Source organism: Lissotriton vulgaris, chromosome 10, assembly GCF_964263255.1.
Source record: "Lissotriton vulgaris chromosome 10, aLisVul1.2, whole genome shotgun sequence".
Taxonomy (NCBI): Eukaryota; Metazoa; Chordata; class Amphibia; order Caudata; family Salamandridae; genus Lissotriton; species Lissotriton vulgaris.
In genome coordinates this window covers 600,264,892-600,285,772 of record NC_141698.1, presented here as the reverse complement: position 1 = coordinate 600,285,772, position 20,881 = coordinate 600,264,892, and the positions used below count along the sequence as shown (strand labels likewise).

Genomic DNA, 20,881 nt, shown 5'->3' with positions numbered 1-20,881 from the left:
AGGCCCACTGACCAATCACAACACTGCAATGCAGCATTGTGATTGGTCTGAGCGACCTGGTTCGACGCTCAGCCAGGGAATGGGGGCCTGTGTATGTTTTCTATGTTATGTTAGTTAGTATGAATTTGTAGAGCGCACGTTCACCCTGGGGTTTCTTGGCGCTGTGTACCGCAGGGGAACCCGTCCTGGCTTTCCCTGTGAGATGGTCCCTATTGGGCATCCCCAAGGTGAAGCCAGGCATCCCCGGCAGCGAGGGGGCCGTTGTGGAGATTAAGCAAGCTATTGCCCAGAGTTGCAGCGTGGGTCCCATGGTTAGAGAGGCACCGAGGAGAGATTTATCAAGCCCGCTGACATTGGTTCCGTACCCTGCCACGTCGGGAATTGAACCCTGGTCCTGGGCCAACCTCTGCTTCTTGGTCTGCCGCCTCTAACCGGTGAGCCACACGTCTCCAGCCTGCATGGAGAAAACGGGGAAGTAAGATGCCTGTTTTGGGTGGCCTGAGAAAGCCGACCATAAAACGTCATGAGGACTTAGGAGTGGGCAAACCACTCCTCCCCTACCTTACTCCGAGTACAGAGCAGCCCCGCCCGCAAAGCAGCACAAGCATAACATGATAATAGCTCAAAGGTATTATCATTTTATGTTTCTACATCTCACTGCTTAAAAGCATTGGGGTGACGCCCCTCTGCCATAGCGGAGGAGCCGCCACTGCTCTGTTGATAGATATTCAAAGACTGTGTGTTTGGGATTATGTTAGTATTAGCCTTCCAAATGCCCATGTAACTCAAGGTGCAAATAATAAACGGGATCTCGCTGTTCAACTGACTCACTTAATTTTTCCATTTGCATGCAACTTTCTTTTTCTTCAGCAAACCGTTTGGCTAATTTAAGAACTGAAATGTGTTGTCTTTAAACAGAAGCATATCAGCTATCCAGAATTTTTTTTTTTTAAAGCAACTGTGCTGTTTTCATTAGGTGACAGTAGACACTTGGAACATTCAGGAGTTTGCTAGAGCGAGGAGTACTAAAATAACTCCTATGCCTAAGCAAACCCTATTGTGTCATTGGTAGGGAAAGAGTTAAATGTTTGCTGGCCTTGCAATCGCATTCCTCTGTTTTCGAAAACTCATTATAGGCGTTGCTGAGTTTGGCTTTCATCCAGTCTCCGATACAAGCATTAGGTTTCATGCACTGTCAGACACGGGCTGTGATTAAAAATTGCCAGTAAATATAGTGGCCCTGGCAGCCATTAACTCCATCTTTACAGGATGTTCATTGGCTTTATGGAATACCTTCCCAATGGTTTTTCCCATAGCAGCATTTCGAGGTATGCTGTATTACAATAAAATCCAAATGGAATTTCTACAATTGTTGCATAGAAGCTGCGCAAAGTGTCTGTTACCGAGGCTTCCATTCATTGCTTTTTCAGTGGCACAATCACTTATGTGCTGTGGTTTTTCTTTTTTTTAATTTCTTTTCTTTTAACTCTGTAGGCCTCAGCAGCTGCAACTTGTTGCTGGGCCTCTATCTATTGGATGTTGCACACTGTTTCCAAACACATGTATTGTCCCATCATTATTATTCCCCATCTTGAAACTTCTAAATTAAAAAAAAAGCCAAAATGGCTCCTGTGTCATAACGTATAAGCATGCATGCATATTTATACATGCAAAGTATATGTCATCATACTAGGGCAGTCCTAGCTTTGAGAACGTAAACATCATTGCCTCTGGTATTTTTATTTGTGTTTTCGGTTCAGCAATAAACCTTTTTTAATCTTTATATTTTGTTAGCTCAACAAACATTGGCAAAAAAAGCACATTCTTTTTTTTAGCTGAGGGAGGGTGGTCTGGTCCACGGGGAAGGGAAGGTGGGGAGGCAGTTTGAGGGCCTGGTAATAAGTAAAAATCTTTTGTATTCTGGCTGAATTATTCATGCAGTGCAACCCATCAAAATGCACAGCCTGTATTTTCAAAGGACTGGTGTTAGACTTGGCATCTTTGGTGTGGTTTCCCCTGACTTTTTTGCTTCTACCTCCTGTATTTTTAATGCTGTGCTGGATTTCGTTTTTGCTGGCTTAGTTGCTTTGGGCACTTTGCCACTCAAAGTGCAGGTGCTGCCTGTATAAATTGTTATTACAATTGTTTTTTGTCTGATTGGTATATTTGATTTACCGGTAAGACCCTAGTAAAGTGCTGTATGTGTGCCAGGGATTGTAAATCAAATGCTACCACTGGGCCTGCTGCACTAATCGTACCACCCACATGAGTAGCCCGAAATGGTATCTCAGGGCTGCCACTGTAGTGTCTATGCACAGTTTTAAACTGTACCCACTTGCCAGGCCCTAACCTTCCCTTTTCTTACATGTAAGGCCCCCCTATGGTAAGCCCAAGGTACCACCATGGGCAGGGTGCAGTGTATATGAAAGGTAGGACATGTACTGGTGTATGTGAAATGTCCTGATAGTGAAATACTGCCAATTTCGTTTTTCACTATTGAAAGGCTATCTCTCCCTAGGATAGAATGGGAGATACTTTGTAACATCAAATGGTTCTCTTCTTACCTCCAACCTCGTACACAACAAATCAAAATCAATTCTTGCCTCTCAAAACCCACACCTGTCTGTCTTGGTGTCCCCCAGGGTTCAATATTCTCTCCCTCCGTTTTCCACCTCTTTTTGGAACCCCTTACGATCATCCTGAAACAAGCAGGAATCAAATATCACCTGTATGCTGATGACACGCAACTCTACTATCACATCAAATCACACACAGACATCCATTAACACTACTTTTAGCAAGATTCAATCCTGGTTTCACTAAAACCATCTAAAATTAAACCCTAACAAAAGAGAAGTCATTCTATTCTCCCCCAAAATTAACCACCTTTCAATCCAAGACTGGATCAGTGACCTAACGGCCCTAAACTGTTCCCTCGCCCTACCCAACTCAGCAAAGTCCTTATGCTTCACCCTGGATAAAAGTTTGTCACTGAAGGATCATTTCAATAACTCAGCCACACTTAAACACCTCAAAACAATTCAACCTTTCATTTGATTTCAAAGAGGTTGTGCAATCGCTAGTCCTCTCCAAACTTGACTACGGGAATGCTATCCTCACTGGGACCACAAAAACTCACCTCGCCCCCCTCGAATCAGTTCTTAACATGGCGGCTCAACTTATTGCAGACCTCAAGCAATATGATCACATCACCCTGGCCCTCAAGTCCTTAAACTGGCTTCCCATCGAAGGAAGGTCCATCTATAAGACTGCCTGCATCACCCACAAAGCACTTCATACTCACTCCCCCGACTACTTAGACAATAAACTCACTAATGCTGGAATTTCCATACCTTTGAAAAACTCCTCCACTCTTTTTCCTGTACCACCAAAACTAAAAAGGAAAATGACTCAAACTTCCTCTTTTTCGGGAAACGCTCCCAGCATTTGGAACTCCCTCGCTAGAGACCTTCGCTGCAACCCCTCCTTCCCTGGCTTCAAAAAAGACCTAAAACACCATCTCCTCAACAAATACTGGAGTTCGTGAATCAAACTGAATCTGGTTTTACTAGGTTCACGTGTTCAGTCCTTACCTCCGTTGATCTGTTGGATCTGTTCATTCTCTGTATTCACCCTATTTGTTCATGATGTCCCACTCCTCCCTTCCCCCCTATTTGTTTTAATGGTCCTCAATTTAGTTATTCTCATCCTTAATGACTTTACATTTGTTTACATTTTCACTTTATTCCTGCTCCTCTGTAATATTATTTTCTCTGTTTAATATGTTATGTAACTCTTGTTTGATGATTACCTCACGCTTGAGTTTGTAAAGCGCTGTAATACCTCCGAGTCCAGCTAGCACTATATAAAACCTTCAAATAAATAAAGAAATCTTACAAGTATAACTTCCTATTGGGACAAGATAGAGAAATAAAGTTTAAACTCTCTGAACTCAGGATTTAATAACACATATTTAAATTGTGTGTTTGAAAATGCCACTTTTAGCAAGGATCTCTATCTGAGGATACCCAGTGCACTACAAGGGCGTCACAAAATAGCGTACAAAATGTTTTCAAACAATATTTGAAAATGTTTCGGTTGAGTTGAATCTATCAGCACCGTTACTTAGTTTGAGACATCCTCACACTTTAATTTCTTTACTTAATACCAGCTCCTGTTGGCAGGTGCTTAGCTGAGTTATGACTCTTCTCGAACTGCATGAAATCGGGAAACGCATTTAGGTTAGTTCCGCAGTGCTTTTTCATGATGTAATAGTTGGTCAGATTTGGATATCTGAATTGTTTAGTCACGTTGATTCACGTTTCACTTTGTAGACGTTTGACACATTGTCGGCTGGTTTTGATATTTAAAGGTGATCCTCTAAAACGAAAGAGGTATGATGATATTTAATGAATGAGCATTACTGGGTGAAAGTTACTTGGCTGTGCATTAGGTCAATACTAACACTTTTGAGCATCTCTCGTTTTTTTTCACATTTCGGTTAATATCACGCTACGTCATTGCACCAATTTATTTTTTATTTGTTCCACTTCAACACCGCATATAGGCATGATGACACTGTATGTCGTTTGGTCCTGCTCTAATACGAGTCATCAATTTTGAGTTTACTTCATTGTATTTTTGTCACTCACTGAATGTATCAATACCTTGCAGATCCCTTTGATGAAGGCTTTTCTTTATAGCCCGAAATGCATTGGGACTTTTAAAATCACCGTTTATGCTGATGAAAAGCAATATCTGTTTTCATTTTGTGAATCGCATCTGCAACAATCAAGAACAAAAGCAGATTTACAGCAACTTTATGTTTTGAAGTTTGGACAATCACATTTCTGATTCATTGAAAATTGGATTGAGAACTGTTGTTAAATAACTAGAAGCTTTTATACATTTTCAAATATTGTTTGAAAACATTTTGTACACTATTTTGTGACACCTTTGTAGTGTAGACAGATAGAGATCTGGGTAATTTCCTTTTCATTTTTGAACTAGGCGGTCTGCAGAACCCCTCACCTGGTGCACACAGTATTATACAACAACTGTAATTGTAAAATTTATTGAATGAGCATTGTGTTTAAATTAGAATCTTGAGTTCAACCCAGCTGCGTATAATCCACTTTTAGACAGTAGGCATTTTCTTGTTTAACCATTCTGTATGCCTCTGCCTGTTTGTGTATTGACTGTCTGGTTTTGAAGTGACAGGGCCTGGGGATTTGCATTTTTTGTAGACAGCCACTGTGGTGGGGAAGGGCGTTGAGGTGTGCCTGGCCTTTCCTGGATGACTCAAAGCTGAGCTGAATGGGGCTTGGCTGCGTTTAGAGTAGTGGGAGAAGATTTCCTTGCACCTGAAGAGGGCCTGTCTCCCTTGCACAATGCTGTCTCCACCCCTGTGGTCATACTGCATCAGTGAGGACAGAACTGGTTTGGACTGGGCTCAGAGACCCTTGCACAAAGAGTGCAAGACAACATGGGGTATAAGTACTAGACCCTAAACCCCAGAACTTTAGATCACTTCTGGATTCAAGAGGAACCTTTGCCAAGGAGAAGAGCTCCAGATATGTGAGTAGGAGTACTGCCCCTTTGCTGTGTGCTGAGTGGGCTTGGCCTACAGTTGCTGTTTCTGCCAAGTAAAGGAAATAGACTGTAACTTTGCTGTGGACCTGCTTGAAGAAGAATTTCCAAGGGCCTGTGTGTGCTGGCCCCCTGTTCTGAAGTCTCAGTGACACACACACTTCACCCCCAGCTCCCCTGAACTCTACTGCTGAGAGTTATGACCTGCCAGGAGGTGCCTATTCCAGCTTTTGGCCTCTGGAGGTTGTTCCTACTGATGGGAGCTGGAATAAACTTGAAGAGTTGAGAAAAACAAAGCGTTGCCCTTCATGCGGCTGTTTTCCCTATGTAGCACCCCTGTGCTAGAAAAATCTCCAGGCCCTCCCACACTGCTTCACAGACGACGCAGCACCTGTCGCGGCTGCAAGAACTGAGTCATCGTGGAAACGCCCCTGAAGGAACCAATTCAGTGCCGCTTGCCACCACCGAATCTCTCTTCAGCACATCCCGGATTTCCACGCATTGAACCTGTGCGGTAGGTTTTCCCGACAGATCACATACATACTAGAACCGTCTTGGGGTTATCACTGTATTCCTGCGTGTTATGAGTTCAAATACTTTTCACATTGTCTTTGGGAAAAGTCTGTCTTCTTGTGCCAAGCTACCCAGGGGTAGGCCAGGGGTTACCTAAAGTGTGTATCCCCCTTATCCTAACTAAAAGCAAGGGTCCCTATATCTGCCAACTAGAGACCCCCAGTTTTAGCATTGGTGGTCAGCGGTGAGGATTTGAACTTGTATTTGTACTGGAACCACAGTGATTGGTGTACATCACTAATTTAGTGCAGACCACTACGCAACCACATACTGGCTTTATTTTTGGTTCTATTTTTGATCTAACCTTTCAAGTACCTGCGTACAATGTCTCTAAATGGTAAACCAGAAAGTGAGGCTGCAGAATTGGAGTTTGACATTGAAATGTTAAGTAATTAAAAAGTAGATCAACTTACGCAGTTCTGCAAGAACTTTGGATGTCCCTTGAGGAGCAGCTACAAAAAGAGGAGCTACAGAAGGCCTTAGGTGCCTGGTGGGAGGCCAGACAAAATGGGGAGACATATGATGCAGATTTGAATGGCGGTTTGCGAGAAGGCGGTTTCAGAGCCCAGGATTTGCCTGTACAGAGAGCAGCCTCTATTGCTGACAGCAATCATTCTTTCAGGAATTTGGCTCTAGAGGAAATGGAGGAAAGGCAAAGGGCCGTGAAACATGAATTGGAGGCCATGTGAGTAAAGGCAGAGTAGAGCAAGAACACTTATGCCTTGGAAGAAAGGAAGTTACGTTTGGCACATGAATCAAGCATGAGAGAGCTGAACACCAAGGCCAAAGAGGTGAAGTCCAGTACAAATGGTGACAGCGTACAGCCAGTGCACGGGGTAAGGTATACATTCCCAAAGACCTATTGCAGAATTTTCAGAATGGGGGGATTCTTATGCTTGGTTTGCATCTTATGAGGCAACACTGCATATGAATGAGTTCCCTGAGAAGAATTGGGTGGCGGGCCTGTGGAGACACTGTGAGGTCAATGGGAGGAACACCCTGACACCTCTGAGGGAGGCGGGTGGTCTTACCTACCCCAATATGAAGTAGGCTTTATACCTCAGGTATGGGCTCACACCGGAGCAGTACCGGGAAAAGTTTAGGTCTTTCAAGAAGCGTGAATCCAATACGTGGATTGATTGTGTGAATCTTTTTTGCACAGCACTGGATGGTTGGACAAAGAGCAGAAAGTTAACTGATTACCAGGATTTGTACAATCTGATTGGTTGGGAGCACTTGAGTAGTCTTTATGTTTCAAAAACACGCCAGCGTCTGATGGTAAATAAACTGACTGATCCCAGGAAGCTTGTTCAGGAGGCGGACAGCTGAACTAATTCCAGGGTACACAAGGGGTATGTGGAAACCCCAGCCGAAGGTGGGCAGGGTCCCCAGCAGAAGAGCGGGGGGACAAGGGTAACCAAAAGGGGTTCTCTAAAGGGCCCCAAAATAGTTCCCAGAATAAAGATTCCCAGCACCCAGTTCTAAGAAGTCATGGCCCCTTAAAGGTAGCCCAAACAACCGGGGTCCCCGCAAGTGTTATGCATGTGGTCAGGAGGGTCACACGCAGAATGATTCGGTGTGCCCTAAGGCCCCACCAGCACTCACTGGTGCACAGTCACCAGGTTTAGTTAACATAGTGCTAGAGGAGGAGTTGGTTCCTAGTGAGAGTAGGGAGCCAGTTTTAATGACCCTTATTTCATTAGAGGATATAGAGATGGTCCAGGAAAACTGCCTGCCGGATAACACTAAAATATACCTGCAGTGGGTGACCATCAATGGGAGGAGGGGGGAAGCTCTGAAAGATACAGGAGCCAGGGTGACATCTGTCAGTTGTCAATGGGTGTCTGCGGAGCAGGTCATCTCAAATGTGCTTCACCCTGTAGTTGCTGTAGATAACTCTGAGTGCCTGTGGAAGGCGGCGTATGTTCCTTTTAATTGGGGGGAGGGGCTCTGATCTCTTGAAGGTTGTTGCAAGTCTTTACATGCCTTTTGACTGTCTACCTGGCAAAAATCTAGAGAGTTCCCCTTGGAAGGAGATGGAGCACCAAGCTCATTTAAAGATGTTGGGTCTGCCTAAGTGAGCCTGTGTGACCACTCGGTCAATGACAGCCAGTCGGGGAACTCAAAAGACCTCGAGCCTGAAACAATGGCCCAGGTTCCTGGCAGGAAGAGGAGGGGCAGGGGGTGTGGGAAACCCACCCCAGAAGTTCCCACATTCCAGTAGGTGACAGACCCTGAGGGGTATTCCCTGGAAGCTACAGGGAAACAAGTGGCCGAATTGGGAGACCTGTCTGAGCTGACCCATTGGCAGCAGGTCCCTCCAGGGAGGAGCTTAGCAAGGCGCAAATGGTGTGCCACACTCTTGTTGGTTTGCGGCAGCAGGTGGTCCGTCTGAATCACATTTGATTTAATGGGAGAATTGTCTCCTATATAGTGAGTGAACCTACGGACTCAACATTGTGTCATCTGCAGACGACACCCAATTCATCCTATCCAACAAACCCAATGCCGACAGACACAATTTTCGAGAAGGCATGGAAGCCATCGGCAAATGGATAAAAAACAGCTGCCTACAACTAAACACAAACAAAACAGACATACTCATCATAGTCTCAAACCCCAAGGCCTGGAACGACACCTGGTGCTCCCCTGCCCTCGGAAGCCCGGCCACCCCCAAGGACCACGCACGCAACCTGGGAATCATCCTGGACTCTGAGTTCAAAATTGACCGCCAGATCAACTCCGTCTCGTCCTCCTGCTTCTACACCCTCCGCCTCCTACGTAAGACCTTCAAAGGGATTCCCTTGATCACAGAAAGACCGTCACTCACGCCCTTGTCACCAGCAGACTCGACTATGGCAACGCACTCTACGCCGGAATAAACAAAAACCTCACCGCAAGCTACAGAACATCCAGAACACCGCTGCAAGACTAGTCCTTGACCTGACAAGACACTGCCACATCTCCCAGGACCTGCGCACACTCCACTGGCTCCGAATCAAAGCTAGAGTCACCTTCAAGATTCTCACTCACACCCACAAGGCCCCCCATTACACCTGACCAGCATACCTGAACGGCCGACTAAAATTCCACGCATCCCAAAGGACGATCAGCCCAGCTCTCCTACGCCGTGGTTCCCCGCATGAGAAAGACCAGATCGGGAGGCGCTCCTTCTCCTTCCTCACGGCCCGAGCCTGGAACGCCCTTCTGCTCCACCTAAGACAGACAACATCGCTCCCCGTCTTCGCTAGAAACCTCAAAACCTGGCACTTCGACAGATCCCCCCCCCCTTGATAGACTGGAGCCTACTTTCCCCCCCACACCCCCCCAGTGCCTTGAGACCCTTACGAGTGAGTAGTCGCGCTTAATAAACGCCTGATTGATGATTGATTGAGTGTAAGGTTGCTGAGCCCGTGGCAGCACGTGTGCTGGTGGTACCTGTGTGCTACAACTCCTTCTCACTGGGTCTGGCTTATTATGTGCCTTTGACAGGCATTTGGGGTGTGACAAGACCTATCACAGACTTTTCACCCACTTTTACTGGCCCCAAATGTAGAGGCACGTTGGCACACATTATAGATCCTGGCAGACTTGCCAGGCTAGTGACAAGAGTGGAGGGAAGTGTAAGGCTCTCCTCCAACTCTTCCCTGTGGTGAACACCCCTTTTGAGTGGGAGGGCATCGACATTGTGTGGCCACTGGAACCCAAGACAGCCTTCTGCAACAAATTTATCTTGGTCTTGGTGGACCATGCCACCTGGTACCCGGAAGCTGTCCCTTTCAAAACAATCACAGCCCCTGTGGTGAGCTGTGCATTGATGGGGATCTTTTTCCGTGTGGGTTCCCTAGAGAAGTGTTCTCTGACTGTGTTACCAACTTCATAGCCAGGTATATGAAGTCATTGTGGGAGGAGTGCGGTCTACTGTACAAATTCACCACTCCCCAACCAAAGAAATGGGTTGGTTGAGAGATTCAATCGGACCCTGAAAGCCATGATAAAGGGTCTTGCAGAACCCATGAGACGTAAGTGGGATGTCTTCCTACCATGCCTGTTAGCCTACTGGGAGGTACCACAATAATCCTTAGAGTTCAGTCCCTTTGAATTGCTGTATTGGCACCCTTTAAGAGAACCTTCGAGTCCGGTGAAGAAGGGCTGGGAGAAATCTCCTGGTAAGACCCCACAAGAGGAGTTCAGCTACATTCTGGTGTTCAGGATTCAGACTCTGTGCTTCAGGAAAATTTCTCAGGCGAACCTGGAAGCCAGTCAGTAGGAGAGAAACTATGGTACAATCAGAATACTATACTGGTTGGGTTGCAGCCTGGCCAAAAAGTATGGGTGATGGCACCGGTGGAGCCTTGTGCACTTCAAGACAAGTGGACTGGTCCATTTGAGGTGGTGGAACGTAAGAGTGAAGTGACTTACTTGGTAAACTTGCAGACTCGCAGGAACTCTTTGAGGGCCTGCACGTGAATCGCCTTAAACCTCATTTTCAGAGGTCTGAAGTGATAATGCTCCTGGCGACAGATGATGGATTGGAAGAGGAGAGTGAGCCTTTTCCTGACATCCTGTGTGCCAAGGAGCATGATGGGTCAGTGGATGGAGTGAACCTCTCTCCCACCCTGACCCCAGAGCAGTAGAGGGACTGTTGCCAGGTTCTGGGACAGTTTGCCTCTCTGTTCTTCCTGACTCGAGGAATCACCAATTGGTGTGTCCATGATGTGGATACTGGGGACAGTTTTCCTTTAAAACTTACTTAACATTTACAGTGTAACTGACAAAGTCAGGGTCAGCATCAAGGAAGAGGTTTCCAATATGTTGGCATTAATGGTGATGGAGCCCTCTAGCAGCCACAGGGCTAGCACAGTGGTATTGGTTCCAAAAGCTGCTGCACCCGGTGCCACTCCTGCACTCAGGTTCTAACGTGGGCTCAATGCCATCACCAGGACTGACGAGCACTCCATCCCCAGAGATGATGAGCTCATTGATTGGTTGGGAGCTGCCTAGTACCTTAGTATGTTTGATCTAACATCTGGATACTGGCAGATTGCCTTGATTGATGAGGCAAGAGAGAGGTCTGCGTTTTCAATGCTGGAGAGGCACTTCCAGTTCTGTGTCATGCCCTTTGGGTTGAAGAACACCCCACCACATTCCAGAGACTTGTTAGACCTGGCACCATTGGCGTGGGTCTCCCTTCCATTTTTTGTTGTTGCCTCTTATGTTTTTGCTAGTTTTAGATGCTTTGGACACTGTGCCACTGCTATCAGTGCCACAGTGCAAGTGCTCCCTATGTTAAATTGATGAATGGATTAGTGACTCAATGATTGGCTTGTTTGGTTTACTTGTCAAACCCTAGTACAGTGCACTGCGTGCGCGTGTGCCCAGGGATTGTAAATCAAATGCTGCATGTTGACTTGGCAAGTGCAACCACTCTCCTTGGTTGTGTATTACTTGTCTGGTTTGTGAGTGACAGGGGTTGGGGGGCTCCAGGAGACAGGGTGAGTCAGCACAGAGTTGAAAAGACCTATCAGCCTGTAGAGTGGTGGGAGGGCTGGCACCCGGGCCTGAATAGGGCTCTGCCTGCCTTCCACAATGCTGGCTCCACCTCCTGTGGTGTGTCTGATGACCCTGGCCTAAACTGTCAAAGGAAAGAAGGAGTCGGAAGGAGGAGCTTCGCGGGCAACCAAGATGGCCGCGTAAGCTCGGAGCTCCGCGGACCTTCCGATCCTCCGCAACTATCCTGCCCGTAATCCTGATCCACGAGGGTGGATACTCGTTGCTGGTGGCTACCTGAGGCGAGCACCGTTTTCAGAACTCAAATCGGTGTCTCCTACGCGGAGCTACGTCGAGTGGGACTCCGTGCCAGCTCGGTGCCATTGTCTCTACGGACTCCGCTACTACGTCTTGCTGAACTGCGGTGTGCCAGCCTGCTTTCGTCACCGGTGAAGTGTGCTGGATAGCGGTGCTAGTTGGACGGCGAAGCGCACCTGGAACTGTCTCCCGTTGACGTCCCGGACACCACTCCGGGTTTCTGGGCTTGGACTTGCTTGGCATAGCCCTTTGTTCTTTGAGACCTAACATGGCGGGCAAGGGGGACCTCGACAAGCCGTCTAATAGAGGGGGGCGCAATAAACCGCAACAACAACAGCAGAATCGGATTGAGCGCTACACTCAGCTGAAAACACCGCCTGCTACAGGTCCCTCTGCCAAGGGCATCCCACACTCGGGCTCGCCGGACGGCTCTGAGCCCACCTTGAACGACATTTTGGGAGCCATCACTAGTTTTCGGGCAGACATGCAGCAACAGCATGAAGTCCTCGCACACAAGGTGGATGGCATGGCCGTTGATTTGTCCCTCATTAGAGCCGACCTGGGCAAGACTAATGACAGGGTCAAGAATCTGGACATTAAAACGGCCAGTCTCACAGAGGAAGTTTCGGATATGCAAACGGAGGTCCGGAACCTGCAGAGGACGGCGGAGCACTTCGCGAAGCGGCTGGATGATTTCGAAAGCCGGGCCAGGCGGCAGAACGTCCGCATTGTCGGCGTACCGGAGGGTTCGGAGGAGGCGGCGACGGACCTCCTCGTTGAGGATTTGATCAGAACACATCTTGCCCCGCCTGGCCTCAGTAACTTTTTCTCGGTGGAGCGTGCCCACCGGGTGCCGGGTGGCCCGCCGAAGACTGGCGTGGCGCCTAGACCCATCGTGGCCCGGCTGCTTAACTTTCGCGACAGGGATGCCATCCTGCAGGCCTCCAGGCGCCATGGCCCTCTTAAATTTCAGAACGCTGATGTTCATTTCTACCCGGATTTCACCAGGACAGTGCAGCGACAGCGCCAAAGCTATTCTGGGGTGAAGCGCCGGCTACGGGACCTGGGCCTTAAGTATTCTATGATGTTCCCTGCTAAGCTCCGGATCGAATACGAGGGCCGTGCCCTGTTTTTCGACTTCGCCGAGAACGTCAGTGACTGGCTGGACACTCTACCACCGCGCCGAGAAGCACAGGAGGACCACGAGGGTGGTGCGGCTGGCGGCCCGGACCCATGAGACTTGGTTCTGTAATGGGTGATTAAATGACTCTCTTGCTTGCCTCTGGGGCTATCCAATGTCGCTCTTAGTTGCCGTATTATCTTTCCTGTCAGTACATGGAGGGTGGCGGGAGGTGTTCGCGGAGAGTCCTTACTCCCCTGGGTGTCTTTTTGTAGAGTAGTTATGGGGCGACAGGCACACTGCTGGTTGGGGGGGCTTTTTAGTCACATGCAGGGGTGCAGGGTGGGGGGTGCAATTTCGCGGGGTTTGTTCCTTGTTTGTTCTATTTCTTTTTCTTCTTTAAGGCAATGGACTGTGTGTTTTGTTGAACAATGTATGATCGGGTCGAACGGAGTCGGGTGGGGCGGGTTGCTTGGGGATGGGGGGTAGGAAACTAAAAGTGCTTAGCTGGAATGTCAATGGATTAGGTGACAGGGTCAAGAGAGGGGTGGTGCTTCAGCTGATAAAAAGGAACATGCCTGATGTGGTTTTACTGCAGGAAACGCACTTGGTGGGCAACTCTTGCAGGGCCCTGAATCGCAAGGGTTATAAAATGGTCGCCCACTCTGGGTTCTCTTCGGGCTCCCGGGGGGCGGGCGTCCTTGTACGTGCGTCCCTTCCGCTTGAGATAGACGTCACCCTGCTAGATGATAGGGGGCGTTACGCAGCTGTGGCAGGGAGGTGGGAGGGGCGGTCCCTGGCCCTGTTGTCGGTTTATGTTCCCCCTGGTCTCCAGTCTAGCACCTTCCGGGACCTTGGTGGCGCCATTTTGTCTCTGCCCTCGGGCCTGCTGATCCTGGGGGGGGACTTCAATTCAGTCTGCTCTGGTACCCTGGATCGTCAGCCACCAAGAGACCTCCCGGGTTCCCAAACGTGGCTGCCGACCTTCCTTGACTCTATGGGTCTGGTGGACTGTTGGCGACTTTTGCACCCGGCGCTTCGCCAGTTTTCGTTCCTCTCCGGTGCCCATGGAAGTCTGTCCCGCTTGGACTATGTCCTCACCCTTGCGGCGCAATCGCCTGCCATTTCTGAGGCGCGTTTTTTGGCAAGGGGCATTTCCGACCACTCGCCGTTGTGGATCTCCTTTGACTTCGGTGTCCTTTTGTCCAGCCGCCCGGCAGCCGTAAATCCCTGGTATTTCCGCAACCACAACATGCGAGCGCTGCTGGCCAAGGCCATCGCCTTATACTTTACAGAAAATACTGGCTCAGTGGGCTCTGCGGTCACCCTTTGGGAGGCCTTTAAAATGGTGTTGCGGGGTGAGGCCTTGGCTCTCATCGCGGCGGCCAAAAGAACTCGTGATGCTGATCTCCTGCAAGTTGAGGAGGAGGTCTTGGACCTCGAGTCCCGTCTGGGGCCCGAGCCCGAACCCGCCCTCCTGCATGAACTCTCTCTGAAGCAATCGGAGTATCACGATCTTGCCACGAATGCAGCCCTGCTCTTAGCGAAAGAGCAGCAGGGCCGCATTTATGACGTCGGTGATAAGGCTGGTAAGTTGCTGGCCTGGCTGGACAGGCGGGAGATGGCGAGCCGAGTGGTTCCGGAGATCCTGTGCGAGGACGGAGTGGTGGTTACTGATCCGAGCGCCATCGCCGAGTCCTTTGCTGACTATTTCCGGGGGGTCTACACCTCCGGGTCAGACTGCTCCGAGGCCGACTCGGCTGAATTCCTCTCGGCGATAGATCTTCCTTGCCTCTCTGAGGAGGACAGGGTGGACATTGACCGGGACATCACTGCGGACGAGATCGCCTTGGCGATCCGCGCTTTGCGTACGGGTAAAGCAACCGGACCCAATGGTATACCGGTTGACCTATATAAGATCCGGCCGGACGTGATCTCTCCTCACTTGAAAGACATGTTCCTCCGTGCCCGGGAGGATGGCGTCTTCCCCCTGGACCAGCGACTGGCCACTATTGTGGTTATTCACAAGGATGGCAAGCCGCGAGATGTTTGTAGGTCCTACCGCCCTATTTCTCTCCTCAACGCCGAACCCAAGGTCCTGGCCAAACTGTTGGCTAACCGATTGGTCGGGGTTATTAGCGACCTGGTGCACCCGGATCAGTCCGGTTTTATACCCCGCCGCAATACTGCCCTTAACCTGAGACGCTTGCATGGCGTTATGGCCAGAGTTCACGCCCTCACTGAACCGGCGGTGCTGGCCTCCCTTGATGCCACAATGGCTTTTGATTCCTTGGAATGGAATTATTTGTGGGCAGTCTTGACGAAACTTGGTTTTGGGCCGGGCTTCCTGGGCTGGGTGCAACTTCTTTATTCTAGCCCCCTGGCTGCTGTTACGGTGAATGGTCGTATGTCTGCTCCCTTCGCACTTCAGCGAGGCACCAGACAGGGCTGCCCCCTGTCTCCGCTCCTGTTTGCGCTGGCTCTGGAGCCCCTCGCGGCGATGTTGCGCTCGCACCCTGACTTGCATGGGATCTCCTGGTCCCCGGGCTTTGAGGACAGGGTCTCCCTGTACGCGGATGACATCCTGCTGTATCTCACCTCCCCTTGCAAGTCGCTTATCGTGGCGTGCGACGTGCTCAGGCTGTTTGGGCGTTACTCCGGCCTGATTATTAACTGGGCCAAATCCTCCCTTTACATCCTCAAGGGCGACACGCCGCGCCTTCCCAGAGGCTGTAATATCCAACTGGCGGGACAAGGCTTTAAGTACTTGGGGATTTACATTTCACATAACCCTAAGGCAAGGTATGACCACAACTTGCTCCCCCCGCTCCACCGTTTGCGGAGGGACGTGGAGAGTTGGCGTAAGCTCCCTCTCTCGTTGCTGGGCCGGGCGGCGTTGTTTAAAATGATGTCCCTGCCCAGGTTCCTGTATGCCTTGCAGAATACTCAGGACCTTGTCCCGGCCCGCTACTTCAGGGAGGTCGAGAGTCTGCAGCGTGCCCTTCTTTGGGACGGACGCCCCCGTGTCGCTGTTCGGAAGCTCACCATGCCATGGTATGATGGGGGCATTGCGCTACCGGACGTGCGGAGATATTACTGGGCCTCTCAACTTACCGCCATCAATCATGGTTTTTACGGTCCCGTGGACAACCCCGGTTATGCCATGGACCGCTGGCTTTTGCACGGAGGCAATTACTATCGCGCCCTATATTCTAGATCCTTTGATCGTAACCTCACTGGCCCGACCAAGGCGGCGGTCCATACGTGGCGGACGGTCACTAAGATACAGGGCTGGCAGGGCAGACTGACGAGATTTACCCCTCTCTTTGATTCTGACATTTTGGGCAAGCTTTGGCACACCAAGGGCTTCGAGAAGTGGGACCTCATAGGCATCTCGAGGGTTGAGGACATGCTCTCCAGGGGGGTGGTCAAGACTTTCCCACAGCTGCAGGCGGAGTATAAATTGAGTGCTACGGAGTTTTTCCGCTACGCCCAGCTGCAGCACGCAATAACTGCTGCCAGGCCGGAGGAGGGTGACATCCCCGAAAGTTCCCCCATGGAGGACAGGGTGTTGGACGGGCATATGCCTGATAGCGCCATCTCTCTGTCCTACAAGAAACTAATCAACGTCCAGGTGGACCTCCTCCAGCGCTTGCGAGAACAGTGGGTGGCCGATGGGCTGGAACTGGACGATGAGGACTGGCAGAGTGCTGTGTCCTCCCCTAAGGAGGTAGCCATTTCCTCGCGTCTGAGATTGGTCCAGTTTAAAATCCTTCACCGAGTGTATGTCACCGGCCCCAGGCTGGTGCACATGGGCTTCTCGCCGGATGGCCTCTGCCGCCGTGGCTGCGGAGCCCTTGCCACCTTTCTTCATATACTGTGGGAGTGCCCCGTTATTGCCCCTTATTGGGAGAGGGTTCATAGAGTGATGCGGGAGGTGACTGGAGTGGAGTTGGCGGCGGAGGCGCGTAGGTGCCTCCTGAATGTTTGGGAGCCCAATGACTATGATACGGCGCAGACCCGATGGGCCACACTGGGCAATATGGTCGCTAAACGGGACATAGCGCAGAGGTGGGGTTCTAATGTGGCCCCCCTGGTGGTACAATGGAAGGCCAACATGGACTGGTGTATGTTGCGCGAAAAGACTGTGTATACTGCCAGGGGGCGGCCTCAGACGTGGAACAAGGTATGGGGTGCCTGGAATGCCTATAGAGGGGACTTGTGTTTACCACCTGCACCGTTGCCACGAGATGAACGCTTGTCGCCATAGACGTTGACGACAGCTATGTTACTCTTGTACTGATTCTCCTGCTCTTCCTTCCCCCCCCCCCGCTTTTGCTACATTCTGTCTCAGTTCTTTCTACAACTTCTCCAGCTCCTTCCGCCTCCTACCGACTAGTGGTCTTCTTCATTTCCATTGCCTTTTTCGCGCCCTTGGGCGCTTGTTTAAGTTTTGTTTAAAAAACAATAAAACAACCTGCATTGTCCTGAAATGAATCGCTAGGCACTATGACCGTTCTATACTATGCTGCCTTGAATCCGGGATGTTGGGCTGAACAGCTGTGTGCTTTTTACAATAAAGGTTTTAAAAATTTAAAAAAAAAAAAAAAAGGAAAGAAGGAGTCCTGTAAACAAAGTGCTCCAGGACTACACAGAACTGATTTGGACAAGGCACGGACACTCTCTGACTTTAGAGACAAAGGGTTTTGGTGTATAAAAGGGGGGACCCAGACCCCAGAACTTTAGATCACTTCTGGGAATCAAGACGAACCTTCGTTGAAGAGAAGAACCAGGAAGCTGAAGGAGGAGACTACCCCTGTGCTGTGTGTTTGGAGGTTGGCCTGCAATGGTTGCTTCATTGCCAAAGAAAGGGGAAGACGACTGAGTGTGCTTTTCATCAACTTTAAGAAGAATCTCTAAGGGTTTGAACTTGAGCTTGCCTCATGCCTGAAGTCTCAGGGATACAAGACTTCGCCAACCAGCTCCCCCAGAATTCCTTTGCTGGGAATTGAAGTGCCTGCTGTTGTTCTGGGCCTTCTGAGAGACTGCGTGTAGCTGGGAGCTGGAAGCACGACTTAAAGACAAGAAGCGTGTCGCCGCTGCAGAGTTGCCGTCGTATCACCAAGGAAGCGTGCTGCCGCTGTTGCAATCGCATCACCAAAGCGCATCGCATCACTGGAGAAGCGTGCCGCTGCCACAGAGCTCGCCATTGCATCACCCGAGAAGCGTGTCTCAGAGCTTGTTGCGGCTCCAAAGATCATCGAGTCGCCGCACGGCCGTCGGGCATGCACACAGAGCATCAACGTTGTTGCATCGTAACCAAGACGCCATTTTGTCGCATCGCACCGGATAAAAGTATCGCATCAAGGGGCCATCTTGTCGCATCGTACCGGAGAGCAGTAAGAAACAGACTAATCACCTCCCCAGATAGTAAGAAATCGAGCATCAACTCCCCTGCGCAACAGTAAGGAACTGAAGCATCCACTCCCCTGAGTGTAAGGAACTAACGCATCAACTTTCCTGCGATCCTTTTGTTTGCTTTGCGTTACGCATCCAAGCTACTTTGAGAGTAAAGTGTTGCATTTGCAACTTGAGAGAACCAAGCTATTTTCTACTATTTTAAAGTCTATTTTTTAGTACAGTATTGTGGATTTTTGTCATTTGTTCTTGTGTTACGTCTATATAAAAATACGTATTTTTATAATACAACCTTTGTGGTGTCCCTCTGTAGTGTTGTCACTGTATTACAGTACGTGTTCCCTAATGCTTTACACACTGCCTTTGAGATAAGCCTGCCTGCTCCTGCCAAGCTACCAAGGGGGTGAGCAGGGGTTATTTTAGGAGTGTAGCCCCTTACCTTGACTAGACGCAAGGGTCACTATTTGGTCAAATGTACCTACCTCTGCCAACTAGAGACCCCCAATTCTAACAAGACTTATATGAATAAACTGCAGGTGTTTGCCCTCATCACCCCAACACATCTGGGCAACAGCATAAGAACAAGCAAAGCGCAAGATGTGTAGGAAAAGATCCAAAATATGTCCTGTAGAGAGATTAATAAATTAGTCCCTACTTATGGGTACTAAGTCCCCTGACAACTCATTTAGTTCTTTGATCATTCATGATTCTGGCCCGGTTCAAATTTCCAACATATATTTATATTTTTCACATTCATACATGTCCGGGGACTTAGTACTCATGGGTAGGGCCTAATTTATTGTTCTCTCTACAGGACTTATTTTGGATATTTTCCTACACATCTTATGTTTTGCTTGTAATTACACTCCAGAGACTTGCCAAACAGGTGCTGTCTGGGCTGGAGAAATTCAGCGCTACCTGCCTGGTTGACATTGGTGTGTCCAGCTCCAGCTGGGAGGAACACTTGCAACACCTCTGTGAAGTGTTAAAGGCTCTGCAGAAGGCAGGCCTCACTATCAAGGCCAGTAAGTGCCAGATAGGGCAGGGACTTGTGGTGTGCTTAGGGCCCAGGTAGGAAGCGGCCAGGTGGCACCCCTACAGCCCAAAATTAACACCATTCTGGCTTGGGAGCCCCCCCAAGACCCAGACAGAGGTGAGAGCCTTTTAAGGTCTCACCGGGTACTACAGTCAGTTTGTCAAGGAGTATGGCACCATTGTTACCCCTTGATAGAGCTGACTTCAAAGAAGCTGCCAAGAAAAGGGATCTGGACCAATACCTGGCAGACCGCTTTTGATGCCCTGAAATCTGCCATGTGCACAGCGCCTTTGCTCAAGGTAAACAACTTCTCCCGAGAATTTGTTGTGCAGACAGATGCTTCAGAGCATGATGTGGGAGCAGTACTTTCACAGTTGAATGACGAGGGCTGGGACCAACCCGTAGCTTTCAATTTTAGGAGGCTACTTCCCATGGAACAGAGGTGGAGGGCAATTGAAATAGAAGCTTTTGGTGTGGTTTGGGCGCTGAAGAAGTGACTTACTTACGGGTTCAGACAGACCACAGGCCCCTCAGAAGGTTGATGCAATTGAGGGGTGAGAACCCAAAACTGTTGAAGTTGTCCATCTCCCTACAGGGAATGGACTTTCGGTGGAACCCTGCCCTTGTACAGAACACGCCAATGCTGATGTTCTGTCCAGATTTTCTGCCTTAGTGATGAGAACGCCTAAGAGGCTGGGTAGTTCTTCCCACCTTTCAGTTGGAGGGGACGCATGGTAGACTTGGCATCTTTGGCGGGGTTTCCCCAGACTTTTTGCCTCTACCTCCTTTATTTTTAATGCTGTTCTGGATTTCACTTTTGCTGGCTTAGATGCTTTGGACACTTTGCCACTGCTGATGAGTGTCAAAGTGCAAGTCCTCCTTGTGTAAATTGTTATTACATTTGGTTCTCCCTGATTAGTATAGTTGATTTACTGGTAAGTCCCTAGTAAAGTGCCCTGAGTGTGCCAGAGCCTGTAAATTCAATGCTACTAATGGGTCTGTAACACTAATTGTAGCCCAGACATGAGTAACCTTGACAAGGTATCTCAGACCTGCTCCTGCAGTGTCTGTATGCAGTTTTAATCTGCAAACTCTACCTGGCATGTGCACCCACTTGCCAGGCTCTAACCTTTTCTTTTCTTACATGTAAGACACCCATATGGTAGGCCCAAGGTACCTCCATGGGCAGGGTGCAGTGTATGGGAAAGATAGGGTATTGAAAGGCTATCTAACCCATAGGATAGAATGGTAGATACTTTGTAACATCTTACAAGTAAGTTTAACTTCCCATTGGGACAAGATAGAAAAATAAAGTTATGGCTCTCTGAACTCAGAAT

The 20,881-nt window shown here is 49.3% G+C and overlaps 1 protein-coding gene across 1 annotated transcript in view; it reads left to right on the top strand.

Moving 5' to 3' along the window:
• LOC147688567 (multidrug resistance-associated protein 1-like) overlaps positions 1-20,881 on the top strand; it is a 900,980-nt gene that overhangs the window by 408,564 nt on the left and 471,535 nt on the right. The gene's annotated exons all lie outside the window — the stretch shown is intronic.